We start from the raw sequence: 13109 nt of genomic DNA on the forward strand, positions 1-13109 counted from the left end.
CTAGAGGAAAACACAGGCAGCGACCTCTTTGACCTCAGCGGCAGCAACTTCTTCCTAGAAACATCACCAAAGGCAAGGGAAGTAAGTGCAAAATTGAACTATTGGGACTTCATCAAGATAAAAAGCTTTTGCACAGCAAAGGGAACAGTCAACAAAACCAAAAGACAACTGACAGAATGGGAGAAGATATTTGCAAATGACATATCAGATAAAGGGCTAGTATCCCAAATCTATGAAGAACCTATCAAACTCAACATCCAAAGAACAAATGATCCAATCAAGAAATGGGCAGAAAACATGAACAGACATTTTTCCGAAGAAGACATCCAAATGGCCAACAGACACATGAAAAAGTGCTCAACATCACTCAGCATCAGGGAAATCCAAATCAAACCCTCAATGAGATACCACCTTACACCAGGCAGAATGGCTAAACTTAGCAAGTCAGGAAACGACAGATGTTGGCCAGGATGCAGAGAAAGGGGAACCCTCCTACACTGTTGGTGGGAATGCAAGCTCGTGCAAGCTGGAGAACAGTACGGAGGTTCCTCAAAAATTTGAAAGTAGAGCTACCCTATGACCCAGCAATTGCACTACTTGGTATTTACCCCAAAGATACAAATGTAGTGATCCGAAGGGGCACATACACCCCAATGTTTATAGCAGCAGTGTCCACAATAACCAAACTATGGAAAGAGCCTACATGTCCATCAACAGATGAATGGATAAAGAAGATGTGTTATATATACACTATGGAATATTATGCAGCCATCAAAAAAAAAAATGAAATCTTGCCATTTGCAATGACATGGAGAGAACTAGAGGGTATTTATGCTAAGCTAAATAAGTCAATCAGATAAATACAAGTATCATATGATCTCACTGATATGAGGAATTTGAGAAAAAAGACAGAGGATCATATGGGAAGGGAGGGAAAAATGAAACAAGATGAAACTGGAGAGGGAGACAAACCATAAGAGACTCTTAATCTCAGGAAACAAACAGAGGGTTGCTGGAGTAGAGGGGGGTCGGAAGGATGGGGTGGCTGGGTGATGGACATTGGGGAGGGTATGTGCTATGGTGAGCACTGTGAATTGTGTAAGACTGATGAATCACAGACCTGTACCCCTGAAACAAATAATACATTCTATGTTAATAAAATTTTTTTTTAAAAAAAAAGGAAGTTTTAGAATTACAGTATGTGTTAATTTATACACTAAGTATCAAGGGAAACAATTGATAAATGCATAGTATATATTCTGTAATCACATTAAAACCTTGACATTTCATTTATATTTGCCATTAAAACCAATACCATGAGATGGCGATTGTGTCTCTCTCATCACATTTCACAGAGGAGGAAAATGAAATGTCTAGAATTTTGTTAGTTATCCTATGTTCACAAAGTTCATAAATCAGTTCTGAGACTTGACTCCTTTATCTTGTACTTTCTAAACCAGAATTCTTTCAACTATATTACAGTTGTTTCACTTTTATTCTTTATTTATATATATGATATCATATATGTAATGAAGGGAAGGAAAAGTAATATCTGCTTAGTAAGAAAAAAGAAATATATACTATGCATTTACCAGTTGTTTCCCTTCAATTACGTAGATACTCTATCCAGTTTTAATTAAAGTGTGTGTGTATGTATTTCCTTATATGCCTTGTTGGACATCTATGAAGCCTATTAATCTTTTATTATTCTTTTCAAAACTCAGCTTTTACTTTGATAATTTTCTATTGTGGTTAATTTTTTTACATTCTTTAAGTTCTGCTTTTTATAATTTCCCTGTTTGGAGTTGGAATGTGTCCTCCATACTGATATCTTTAAGTCCCAATCCCTGGTACTAGTGAATGTGGCTTTATTTAGATATAGGTTCTTTGCAAATGTAATAAGATGTAAGTTATGATGACACCATAGTCGAGTAAGGTGGCCCTTTAATCCGATATGATGGGCACCCTTATAAGAAGAGAAGAGAAGCAGAGACAGAGAAGGAGGACAGCCTTATGACAACAGAGGCAGAGATTGGAATTATGCAGCAGCAAGGCAAAGAATGCCAAGGATTGCTCGTAACCATCAGGAGCTAGGAGAGAGAATGTGAAACAGATTTATCTCTGAGTTCCAAGAAGGAACCAGTCCAACCAATACTTTGATTTTGGATTGCTGGCCTCTTGAACTGTGAGAGAGTAAGTTTCTGTTGTTTTAAATCACCCAATTTGTGGTAATTTGTTATGCAGCCTTAGGAAGTTCGAACACCTGCCTTATTTCTTGGGGCTTCATTTGCTGCTCTCTCTCTCACTTCTTGAGACAGATTCTTAGATTATTGATTTATAGGTTTTCTTCTTTTTAAATATGCTTTTAAGGTTATGCATTTCTTGGTAACCACAGAATTAGTTGTATACCACAAGTGTTGATATGTTTCATTTTCATAATTAGTCACTTTAATATTTGCTAATTTCCTTTTGCTCAGATGATCGTGTAGACATGTATTGTGTAATTTCAAGATATGTGGATATTTTCTGTTTATCTTGTCTTATTCAAGTTTAGCTTCATTCCTTTGTGGTCAGAGGAGATATTCTAAATTATTTTTAATTCTTTGAAATTTCTTGAGACTTGCTTTATGACTCATCATTTGGTCAATATTAGTATAGTTTTAGGAACAGTTTGAAAGAATATGTAATCTGTCAATTTAAAACAAAATCATCTTAGGTAAAGTATGATTATTTGAATCTTCTTCATTCTTGCTGATTTCCTTTAGTTCCATAGTGTCTTTTTTTTTTTTTTTGAAGATTTTATTTATTTATTTGACAGAGAGAGACACAGCGAGAGAGGGAACACAAGCAGGGGGAGTGGGAGAGGGAGAAGTAGGCTTCCCGCTGAGCAGGGAACCCCATGCGGGGCTCGATTCCAGGACTCCGGGATCATGACCTGAGCCAAAGGCAGACGCTTAATGACTGAGCCAACCAGGTGCCCCATAGTTCCATAGTTTCATGAAACTATGTTATTAGATGCATGCAGATAGGTAGATTGACCCTTTAATCAATATGAAATGTCTTTCTCTACCTTGTTTTAAAGCCTACTTTCTCTGATACTAATATAGCTGTATGGCTTCCTTTTAGTTAATATTTGAATGGTAGTGTACACATTTTCTGTCCTTTTCTTTTCTTTTCTTTTCTTTTTTTTTTAAAGATTTTATTTATTTATTTGAGAGAGAGAATGAGAGAGAGAGAGCAGGAGAGGGGGGGGTCAGAGGGAGAAGCAGACTCCCTGCCGAGCAGGGAGCCCGATGCGGGACTGGATCCCGAGACTCCAGGATCATGACCTGAGCCGAAGGCAGTTGCTTAACCAACTGAGCCACCCAGGCGCCCGTCCTTTTATTTTCAACATTTCTGTACAAAGTATGTTAGTTTATGGTATGGTTTAGTTGGGTTTTCTTATTTCAAATCCAGTGTAAGAATCTTTTTTTTTTTAAACTTTATGTTATGTATGAATGATGATTATTCCCTATCTATGTAGTTCTTACTCAAAAAATAATTAATTTAAAGCATAAAACCTTTTCAAAATTTGTAAATCTCAGGTTTCCTTTTAGGTATTATTGGTAATTTTCTTGGCAATGAGTAACATTTGCAGGATTAGACTGAATTTTCTATTTACGATTGCCCTGAGAAAACTAAACATGTTTTATGTCTTAGATAAAGCTGTCGGAGAACTGGAGACTTGTACCAAGGACATCAATAGACTCATCCACATTTGTAAGGTAAGGGGTAAGGAGTGGTGTGTTCTACCTTGTTTGCTTTCTTCAAATGTACTGTTGTATTTTGCCTGTTTAACTCATTTGATATGTTGTGCTCCCAGCAGGGTGGTGCTGTGGAACATCCTTTTATTCTTCAACCCTTTTAACTTCAAATGAGATACAAAAATATTCTTTCAACTATCTCTCATTAGAAATTAAACAGGTAGTGGATATCATATTCAAAGAGTTCTACTGGAAATAGAGGTATATTATGATTAGGAATAGCAGGAATGCAGGAGGTATCAATATACATAGGTTCATCTTAGATGTAGAGAAGGCTTATAGAGATTAAATAAATTGTCAAAGGCCCAGAATTGGGAAATAGGGAAACTGTAATTTGGAAGTATTTTTATTTTCTTTGTGTAAATGTGTGTGTGTTTCTGAATGTCAATTTTACTGTTTTGTGACTTTAAAATATCCATTTGTGTTTCACATAAATATATGGAAAAATAGGAAAGCTCTCCTAAAAATTTTATTTCAACAAAGAAAATTCAAGTATGTCAGGAGATACAAGTCTAGAAAAGAAAATACTAATCCATTAGGGTTTGGTTTTAAATCATGTGGATGTAAATTATCATATTGAACTATTAATTATACATTATTTAACTTTTTACTTGCAAACTTTTCATTCTTACCTTTTTTGATCAAGTAGAATTACTTGCTGTTCAGTGACGGAATAAACATTTAACAGATGCCAACTTTGTGTCAGTTACCCCTCATTGACACCAGGGATCAAGTTATAATCATCCTTGTAACCACACCACTGAAGAATATGTGAATGGATTTGCCATAAACTATCTTCTGATACTCGTTTTCACTAAGGAGACAGATTCACTAGAGAAGGAAAGGTCTATGAAAAGTTGTGAAAGCACCAGGAAAGGAAGTAAGGTTATGAAATATCAGGTTTCAACTCCAACATCTCTATCTCTAGTCCATCTAGCTAGATTACTTACCAAGGAAAGGAAAAGGAAAGAAAGGAAAAGATATGATGTCTCCACTATGAAAGTTTGCGACCTAGGTCTGGAGGTAAGTCAGTGATATGACACACTCCCAATAGCAACAGAAGCTACTGGATTATTTTGGAATAAATATTCAGCTAACAAAGAGTCACAGCTATTCATCACTGGTCTTAACCAACAGGGACTGCTCAGTAAGTTCTTAAAAAACATGTCAGAGAAAAGAGAAGAGGGGGCAAGACAAGAAAAAACAAAACAAAACAAAACACCAAACCGAACCAACTGAACACCAACAAACTATAAAGGAGATAAATAGAGAAAACAGTGTTACAGAAATAGATTATCTCTAATCACCAGAAAAAGATGAAAAAAGAAAGCAAAACCAGATGACCTTTAGCAATAAACATTACAGGGCAGAATCCAAACAAATAGCACCTACTCTAGTCCATGGGAATCTGTCAAATTATAATCCAAAGATTGTCATCTAGGTGAAAATAAAGTGCTATGGGAGTATCAGGGAATGGGATGAAGCTGAATCCTGAGTCAGAGAAGTTTCCTGAAGGGGGTCCTAACAGATATGAATCTGAGTATTGGTAAGATATGGCCAGATGGAGAAGTAAAATGTGCAGCTCCAGGAGCAGGAGCATGAGCAAAGCCATGCAGTTGTGGGGTTCCATGGACGCCAGGAATATAATGTTGAAGAATAAGTGAGAGAAAGGAATAATAGAAGGTAGAGGTGGCAAGGTTTTGTAGAATCTTCACAATATTAAGGAGTAGTAGACCTCTCCCTCCATTCCTCTCTCACACTCATACAAACCCTGGCCTCCTCTCCCCTCCCTAGAAGTTGTGTTAATTTTATATTCTAAGCATTTCTTTGATTTATTTTTCCTTTATATTCTCAGACCATTGCTTTTGGCTGAAGTATGTTAGACTATATTAAGTCATGCCACCATATAAACTCATAGCACTTTTGTCTTCCTTGAGCCATATCCATCATATCTTATTAGGATCACTGGTCAGTTTCACCAAGTTCTCTAATGGCCCAGCCTGGGTCTGTCTTGCTTACTTACCAGGGTATCCCTATTGACAATGTGGACGATGAGTAAATATTGATTAGACTAAGTAAAAACTTACTCAAACCAATGCAGTGTTCTCCTAACTGTTCCCTTGACTTCAATTTCTCCTGTTTCTTCCATTCACCATTCTGCAATAGCAGTGTATAGAAGAAATATCCTCACCTTATAAATAGGCTATTTTTATAAAGAAATTTGGGGGTTAATTCATAAACATTTACTTCAAAAATACTTCTGGGCAGATTCCCATACAATGTCCTGAAATGGGTGCTTAATTTTTAGGTCCTTTTCATAGACTTACATTTATTTCTACATGTTTCCTTGTTAAGAAATAATTGAAATATGCCCCCCAATTTTTTAATTGAGTCTCTACATAAATGTACTTTTATTTTCTTTTTATGTAGCTTATGGTGATTTGAATTAAGAAAACGACATCCAGGTGTTGACAGCTCCCTTAAATATACTTAACTTTTTAAGACTTCCAGCTATGAGAACTTGTTTCTCTTCTGTCTCAAAAGAAAAAAAAAAAAAAAAAAAAAAAAAAACCCGCATATTCCTTCTGTCTTTGAAAAAGACAGATGTCAACAAACAGATTCCCTGATGAAAACAAAAGGATTTATTTCTCCTCTAAAATACTTATCCAAAGGTAATTCATTGGAACAAGTATGACTCGGGGAATCCTACACCAAGTACATTTTGGATTCTAATCCTGACCATGTCAATGACTTAAATACAGGTCTTATTTCTCATGTGTCTTAATCTCCCTGCCTGTGAAATGAGAATAACAATTTCTCCATCACACCTAGTGCTTTGAAAATTCAGTGAAGTATCACAAAAAGACACTTACAATTGTACAAAATGTCATGGCAGAAAAACAGTCTGCAAAATGAATAAAGTGGAGGGGGTCCCTGATAAGGATTTTATTGACATAATGAAAGAAGTACCAAACATTAGTCATCGTGTGCTACGTGTGATGATTGTGCTTGGTGGAGGGGTTGAAAAGTAAATAAGCCATCATCTCTTCACTTCCTTTACATGGATCTCATTGCTCAGTTGAGGAGGCAGAGATATAGACAGATCATCCTTCCATTGTATGAACATTTGTCGAGTGTTTGTTACGTGCCATCCACTATCTAGCCAGTAAGGATGCAGCCCTGAGGAAAATACAGGGAGCTTAAATTCTTTTTTTTTTTTTAAGATTTTATTTATTTATTTGACAGAGAGAGACACAGTGAGAGAGGGAACACAAGCAGGGGGATCAGGGGAGGGAGAAGCAGGCTCCCCACTTAGCAGGTAGCCCGTTGTGAGACTTGATCCCAGGACCCTGGAATCGTGACCTGAGCTGAAGGCAGACGCTTAATGACTGAGCCACACAGGAGCCCCAGGGAGCTTAAATTCTAATTGGACAGGCAGAAATCAAGATAAACAAGTAAATACACACACACACATTTGTGTCAATTGTGTCTAAGAGGACAAAAACAAAGCCTGGAAAGAAGATATGTAATACTGAGGGTACAGAAATTTTAGTCAGGTAGTTGGGGAAAGCCTCATTTAAGTCCTCTTAAGTAAATACCTGAAGGAAATAAGGAAGCTGGTGACATAGCTTTCTGAGGGAAAGGAAGTTTAAGGAAGAATGTACAGCTAGTACAAAGTCCCTGAGGTACAAGGGTGTCTTGTCTGAGAACAACGAGGAGGTTAGTGTGTCTAGAGTCTAGGATTAAAATAGTGGCATATGAAAAGCTTATCACAAGGACATGATGGTAGAGATAAAGAAGATTTCAGTACAGACGGTGAAGACATGGCACTTTAGCTGAATATCTTTATTTTCTAAATGCCCTGGCCTCACTCTCCTGTAAGGATAAAATATGCTTTTATTTTGCATTTTTACCAAATTACCAGGTATTCATCTCTTTCAGCTTGTATTTAAGTCATTTTTGGTGGTGCCCAGAAACATGTTTTACATGTCCACTCATAGTATTACATTAACCATGGTCACATTGAAGCATGTGTCCTGTTCTTTCTTCCCACTTTTGCCCACTCTCCATCTGTGAGGTCATTTGGTGAATGCTCCCGGCTAGACCTGACCCTGGAAAACAAAAATGCCCTTGCAAATATCCTTTCTAGTTGAGAATGTTGGTTGCCTATCTCTCTGGCACAGAGAATCCAAAACTATGCTTAAAGCAATTGTCTTACAAGTATTCTCAGGAATAATTCAATCAAATTTAATCCTAACCTCCCTTCACTGTAGTCCCTTCAGAACTAGGGGGGTGGTGGGTCACTGTTCTCTAGCTTCCTCTTCCTGGCCCATCCCTATTCAACCCACTTTCACCAGTTATAAAATAAAAATTCTCATGTATATTATAAATGTGATAGGATGGGGTCATGAGCAGGTGAAAGGAGAAGGGGTGGGCTTTTTATTTTACTAATGCTATCAGTCAACCCCAAAGACCTGTAAAACCGAGGTGGTTATGAGTTGAATAGACCACCTTCCAGGTAGAAACGATGCGTGCCATGGTATTTTGTTATGAAGAGGTAGACATTTTTAAAGAAATGTTTAAAGAAACATTTCTTTACATAACCAAAATATAAGGGATGTAGAATGAATCACTAGAGAGAAAGTCATAAAGGGGATCTGGGATCATATTATGGAAACATTTAAGGGATTTGGATTTTTCCTGTAGGAAATAAATGGTTGTAAGCAAGAAAGAGAATTGAACATATTTTTATATCTTAGAAAAAATACTGCTTCTGCAGAATGTTGGGTGGAAGAGACAAGGGAGAAATTAAAGTCAAGAGAGCAGATGGGAGATTATTGCAAAGGTTTCAGTAAAAGTTTCATGTATTTAATTAATATTTATTTATCACTCATTCTGTATGAGGGATAGTGCTTCTCAGCAGGGATACCATGGTGAGCAAAACGGACCCTGTGTGAGCACTTAGAAGGCTTCATGAAACTGCCAGTGACCCCAAGAAGATAGGATGGTTGTGGCTCAAGGAGGAGAAAGGTGCTGTAAGGACATATGGTGGCTTCCACATAGCAGAGTCTAAGAATAGCTTGATCAAGAGCATTGACCTGGGAATTCGGAGGAAATAATTGAGATGAAATAATTCAAGATATGTTTTGAATGTAGAATAACACAAGTTCTAGAGAAGAGAGAAATGGTGGAAATACTCAAACAATTCTGCTGTATCTCTCTTCATTTAATTACAGAACGCTGCTAATTTCATTTTTTTAGATACTTTAAAGTACAAAGAGATATTTGCTAAAGTTAGAAAGCTCTGTTTCAAGAGTTTAGATATACAGTGTTCTTAGACTTCTTTCCAACTAGAACTTTCCTCACTCTGACCAAGTTCTGCCCAGAAGTCTAAGACTTATGATGAATTTATGTAAGCAAAAAAATATACTCTGTGCACTTCCTATTCTAAGAATGGGCACACCAGGAACTAAATAAATATAAATCTGTGTTCTCATGGAGATTACTTTCTGGTAGGCAGAGATGAAGCATAACATCAAATTCATTTGTACATTTTTATGGCTATAAATATTAATGGGGAAAGCAGAGGAGGTAATGGAAAATCAGAGACACCAGGGTTTACATTTTAAAGAAAGTGGTTGTTTCATTGAGAAGTTGGCATTATAGCAAAAAAGGAAGTAAAGGAGTGATTCACGTGGATGTCTGAGGGAGAGCTGTCCAGACTGATGAAGTCCTTGGGGTCACACCCCCTGGATTCAGAGAAGGGAGAGGAGGCCAGTAAGCCTGGAACTGCATGCCTGAGGGAAGACCAGTAGGAGATAAATTCTGGAGGGTGATGGAGGGTGACTGATCATGTAGGATCTTGTAAGCCTAGAGCAGACTTTGGGTCTAACTTTGAAATTGGGAGTGCTTAGGGAATTTTTAGAAGAGAAATCACATGATGAAATTCATCTTTAGTAGCATTGCTATGGCTACTTTGTTGAGTGTAGACTACAAGGGCAAGAGTGGAAGTAAACAGATTAATTAGGGAGAACCATAATTATCTAAGGGCATAATTTTCTTAGACTTCCACAAGCCTGGGATTCAGAAGTCTTAGCATTGTGGACTTTTCAAGTAAATTGCAATTCGTTATTGATATTAAACCTATGAAGCCTACCATAAATGTTGTAATGGATATGGAGAAACTGATACCACTTAAGGGGCTAAGCATCCAGGAAAACAAGTCAGACGACATGAGTCAACTAGAGATCACTAAAGCTGTACAAATGTAACAAACGTTATTTCCAAGTTGCCTAAATACTTCTACATCTTCTTCAGACTCTAACATTCTATACAACAATGAGAGGAAATGTGATATAACTTGGAGTCAAGTGATCTGAATTTTTTCCAGGGTTTATTACTTAATCATTTAGAGATCATGTAAACCAAATTTTTCATTCTATAGACAATGAAAGTTTTTTTTCACCTTGAATATTTTATGATTCTAGAATATAAGACAAATTCTAGAGAAAAAACTGTGAAAAACAATAATGGAGATTAGTTAAATTTGTTACATTACCATAAAAAGGCTGTTTGATTTTAGCATTAAAATTTGTTAAGCGTTTTGGGAAGAGAAGTTGCATTTGCTATGCAAAGAGAAAGAATATAAAGCATATTCTACAGGTATAACAACTAGTGGGTGATCAAAAAAATATTCTCTTTACTTAACTCCTGTTATAGAACCTTAAAAATTAGTGATCATATAAAAATCTGCAATGTGATAACTAGGCATAAGGAATGACAGGCTTTCCCTTTCTTCTAAGCCTCTATTTTCTCTGTTCAGCTGTGTCATCTTCAATATATTTTTTTTTTTCTGAAAACATCACCTGAATTGCTACATGTATTAATTAGAATTAGGTCCAAATGCAAATTACAAAAACATCTTCAAAGAACCATGCCCAAACAAAACAGGATTTTCTTTCTGTTGATAAAATACAGCACTGTTGTGGTGTTAATGCAATCAGAGGCCCAAGCTTCTTTCTTATTGTTTTGTCATGTGTGGCTTCCATTCCCATATTCACTCCATAGTCCAAGATGGCTGCCAGAGCTCCAACCATTTCATCTTATTTCAAGAGCGTGGGGAGTATGATGGAATAAGGAACCAGTGGCAAAGAGTATGCATCAAATTTTTTTCTCATTAAAAAATAAATAAATTGTTCCCACAGTACACTTAATCCCACGATAACATCTAGCTATAAAAGGAGCAAGGAGGGGTGTCTAGGTGGCTCAGTCGTTAAGTGTCTGTCTTAGGCTCAGGTCATGATCCCAGAGTTCTGGGATCGAGCCTTGCATTGGGCTCCCTGCTCAGCAGGAAGCCTGCTTCTCCTTCTCCCACTCCACCTGCTTGTGTTCCTGCTCTCCCTATCTCTCTCTGTCAAATAAATAAAAAAATCTTAAAAAAAAAAAGTAGCAAGGAAATGGTTTAATTTTTCTGGAGCTGTGTAACTAGCTAAAAAGTAAAAGTTCTTTGAATATGTAGAAAGAATGGATATTGAAGAATACCAAATAATCTCTACCAAAATAATTAATCCATGTTCTAATTGGGTCTTTGTTTTTGACCACAGCCATTGATCATCTACAGATCTAATAGCTAATATGTAACTGAAAAAGTCCCTTAAATATCTATTTGAAATCTGTAGGGAAACCTGTTGAGTTGTGTAGGCACCTTGTAAACCATTTTGCTGGGTTGGTCTGTGAGGGAAAAAGACATGACTTGGCAGAACCTAATGCAATGAAGCCAAGTCCACACCAGAAAGCAGAAGGGAGCCTTCGATTGGTCATGTTGATTGCTGAATTGCAAAGGTCTGGAAAAACAAGTTATGTAGAACAGCAAAACTGTAACCAGTCCATTGAAAATAGTCAATAGCAGAAATCTTCAAAATTATATATGTCTTTAATGTGTAGAGAAAACTCAGACCCATAACTTGGCCAGAATTCTACCACAGGGCTGGCTTACTTCTAATTAAACTGGATTTTTGTTTCTATTAGGATCTCTTTGTGTAAATGGCAAAGTGACAGAGGAAGGATTTTTTTTTTTTTAATATTCATTTATTTATTTTAGAGAGAGAGAGTAGGGGGAGGGCAGAGGGAGAAGGAGAGAGAGAATCTCAAGCAGACCCCCTGTTGAGCATGGAGCCCAATGCTCAGCTCAATCTCACAATTCTGAGATCATGACCTGAGCTGAAATCAAGAGCCGGCCGCTTAACCAGCTGAGCGACCCAGGCACCCTAAAGAAGGATTTTCAAATTCTTCTTTTCTTTTCTTTCTTTCTTTCTTTTTTTTTTAAGATTTTTATTTATTTATTTGACAGAGAGAGAGAGACAGCAAGAGAGGGAACACAAGCAGGGGGAGTGGGAGACGGAAAAACAGGCTTCCTGCCCAACAGGGAGCCTGATGCGGGGCTCGATCCCAGGACCCTGGGATCATGACCTGAGCCCAAGGCAGACGCTTAACGACTGAGCCACCCAGGTGCCCCTAAATTCTTATTTTCATTATAAATATGTTTATTTCAGAGAAAAAAAGAGACATTAGTCACCTTATTTCTATAAGCTTTGATGAGGAACAGGAATATTTTGGAAAATCTAAAAGAAATTTAGAGATATTCTGTTCTATCTTTGCTCCCAGAAAACAAAAGCCTTGGTCATAGTAATTATATGGGATTTTGACCTGGGCTAGGTGGGAGATAAAGGTGAGATATCTGACTGGCTTCTGAAATAATGCTTAGAAGGATTAGGATAGAAGCATCTAAAGCCATGGAGGGGAGCAGGCTAGAGAATCAATCAAGAACACAGAGTTAATGAAGCCTAAATATTAAAAAAAATAAAGTCGGATTCACAGCTGTACAACCATTCTTAAACTATTGCAGCTAAGAATTATCCTGGGGTATTGTATAAAGTATAGATTCCTGTGCACCTGTACCCATTTCTTCACCAGAGACTTGGAATCAGCATCTTTAACCAACACTCATGGGAAAAAATAATAAATGTGTTCCCTGAAAGATATCTAAGACTAAGTGACAGTTTGGCTCCTGAGTTTTATGTCACTCGACTATACTGCTTGCCCCCACACAGTGTTCATTGACATTAGAATCATGATGGATCCACCCTGATGCTAATATTGATAGTTAGAGGTTATAAAAATTAATTAATTCACCAGTTAATCATTTTGAACATTTACAAATGCTAGCCACTTTGCAGACATAAAGGTGAATGTCAGGCTCCTTGGTGGGGAAAATGAGTAAATCAATAATTAGAATTCACTCAGTGC

This window comes from Mirounga leonina, unplaced genomic scaffold, assembly GCF_011800145.1.
Source record: "Mirounga leonina isolate KUSES-001 unplaced genomic scaffold, KU_Mleo_1.0 Mir_82, whole genome shotgun sequence".
Classification (NCBI taxonomy): domain Eukaryota; kingdom Metazoa; phylum Chordata; class Mammalia; order Carnivora; family Phocidae; genus Mirounga; species Mirounga leonina.